Source organism: Mustela erminea, chromosome 8, assembly GCF_009829155.1.
Source record: "Mustela erminea isolate mMusErm1 chromosome 8, mMusErm1.Pri, whole genome shotgun sequence".
In the NCBI taxonomy this organism is placed as follows: Eukaryota; Metazoa; Chordata; class Mammalia; order Carnivora; family Mustelidae; genus Mustela; species Mustela erminea.
In genome coordinates this window covers 59,795,881-59,798,546 of record NC_045621.1, presented here as the reverse complement: position 1 = coordinate 59,798,546, position 2,666 = coordinate 59,795,881, and the positions used below count along the sequence as shown (strand labels likewise).

Here is a 2,666-nt window from a genome sequence, read left to right as displayed (position 1 = left end):
TTCATCTAGTCTGGAATTGGTATGGGGTTTTGGAAAACTCTCATTTCCTATTTTGTATGCCAATGTCACTGAAAAGCCATACAAGAGATAGAGAACTTGAATACCAGAAATGATGATTCAATTAGATTTCACAATAATTCCAGGAAGTACTCTATTCTAGCCTTTAGTGCAGGAAAGAGCACTAGATGCAGAGCAGATTTCGCCAGGCACACATACTGCCATGGAAAGGCAACCATGTTTTACACAGAGAACTAAATGAGCATGGGGATGCCAGTGGTGAGTTCATTTCAGAATGTTTGGCTAAATTTTTTTTCAAGAGAAAAGTGAAGCTAAATAAAATCATTCTTTAGGGCTGGCACACATTGTCTTAAAATAGACTGAATCCATTTGTAATCTGTATAACATTTTTATATGCTCCCCATTACTCACTTTATGCCATTAGGAAAGCACTGAATCTTTAAAGAGAAACTTCCTACAGCTAAAAAAGACATTAAGGGGGAAAAATGCTGGGAGCCATAGTGACAGGTACAACTAAGCTTGTATCCTTCGGTTCCCTGGAAACCAGTCAAACACTATCTCATCTTGCAATGGTTGTGTCTGATCCTCCGCTTCAGACATCTTCCTAATAATGGCAACTGCAGAGGTGACTCTCTGCAAATAAGGGCTTGCAGCCACTGGGCATCCATCACATTTCTCCAGAGCAACATTAGACCACCCTAATGGGGACTCCCGTCTTCATTATGATATTAATTCTCTAAATTTCCAAAGTGATTTCATTTGTAATATGACAAAGCCTGGCTGCTCAGGAGACAAACTGTTTTCATCCCCCTCCCGCATGCTCACAAAGCCTTGCTCTCTTTAGTCTTTGGGGGAAAAGGAATTTGATGGCATCAGATCTCTCGTGATACACAAGGCTGGCTAACGGCTACACCACCTGCCAGCACTTCACGCCTGCTCTTCCGGCCTGGAGCTTTCTAAAGCAGTGGTGGCTGCGTGGAGTGTGGATGATGGTTTGGAAACAAACGAAAGGGGCAGAAAACAGCGGGAGAATAGAAAACTCGGCATGGGAGCTGGGTGGGATTTGAGGGGAGCAGTAGGGTCACCCCAGGGGCTGGAAACAGAATCTGGGGCGATAGGGCTGGTTTGGGAGATGCTAGCGAACGTCGTGCTTTTTCTCCCTCCTACACTGGAGTTTTTGCTGTGGCTACAGATTCCCGGACTGCCAACTATATACAATCTCCAAAACATGGTCATTCCTTTTTATTCCAGGATGCTAGCTTCTATGGACTTTAATTCAATCTACCGCATCAAAATTAGCCTATCTTCTGCAAGGTTTCCTAGATATAAAATCGAAGACTTACTAAAAAATTCCTGTCTCAATCAATATTGAGGATTTTCTACTCACCGATGATCATTGTTTCTAACTGAATTAGCATTGTGGATAGAATCCTGAATCGAGCAACCCAGTGCTAAATTTTCAAGAGGTCCAACATTGATCAAAATACTGAAGTGGATGAAAATTTTCTCTGCTTTCCCTTTCCTTGCTTTCTACCAGCAGCTTCTCACTCTTACTTCTGGCTTCATTGGTGACACTCCATTAAAAAAATTCTTCCTAGAATAGTCTTTAAAATGTTATTAGTTTTGAGTAAAGTATAGACTAATCATTGGTTCACTGTTACTGAATATCCCAGCACCTCTATTTAGAGGAGGTACATTTTTAGTAGGAAACGTCAGCAAAAGCTGAGTTTGATTCCACTAGTCAATTTTACCATCTTGCGAAAGTGAATGAAAGAAATTACCTGGCTTCCATTTCTTCAGTTTCAAAGTGGAGGAACTGGGCCTTGCCTTCGCTGCTGCGGAGCTGCCCACACAGCCTAGCCATGGTCGACCCCACTGTGTTCTTTTGACATTACCCTGGACGGCGAGACTTTGGATTGAGTCTCCTTCTAGCTGTTTGCAAAGTTCTGAAGACAGTAGAGAACTTTCATGCCCTGAGCCCTAGGGAGAAAGGATTTGGTTATCAAGGTTCCCACCTCTGCAGGTTTTTTTCGGGATTTCTGTGCCCAGGCGGTGGTGACCTCACCTGCCATCATGGCATTGGTGGCGAGTCCATCTATGGGGAGAAATTTGATGATGAGAATTTCTCCTGAAGCGCAGGGGTCCTGGCATCTTGTCCATGGCAAATGCTGGACCCAGCACAAATGGGTTCCAGTTTTTCATCCGCACTGCCACGACTGAGTGGTTGGATGGCAAGCATGTGGTCTTTGGCAAGGTGAAAGAAACCATGAACCTTGTGGAAGCATGGATTGTCTTTGGGTCCAGAAATGACAAGACCAGCAAGAAGGTCACCACAGCTGACTGTGGATAAATCTAACACGTTTTTCTTGTGTTGTATCTTAACTACCAGATCATTCCTCTGTAGCTCAGGTGAGCACCCCTTCAACCCAATCTGCTTAAAATATCCTATAATGTTTGTGCTGTTGCTGGAGTTCTATGGGCTTTATACTTTCTTTACTCCCCTCCAAGTTTAGCTGTGTTGCAGAGTTAATTTTCTGATTATGAAATAAAAACTAAACAAAAAATTAAAGTGAAGGAACTGGATTGTAGACTCTAAGTTTTAATATTTTTTATTATTTCATATTATATTTATATTGCTATTTTAAACA

General features: G+C 42.3%; 1 pseudogene; it reads left to right on the top strand.

Annotated features, from left to right (window-relative positions):
• The first annotated feature begins 1,880 nt into the window (after window positions 1–1,880).
• LOC116597180 lies at window positions 1,881–2,368 on the top strand (annotated as a pseudogene).
• The last annotated feature ends 298 nt before the right edge of the window (window positions 2,369–2,666 follow it).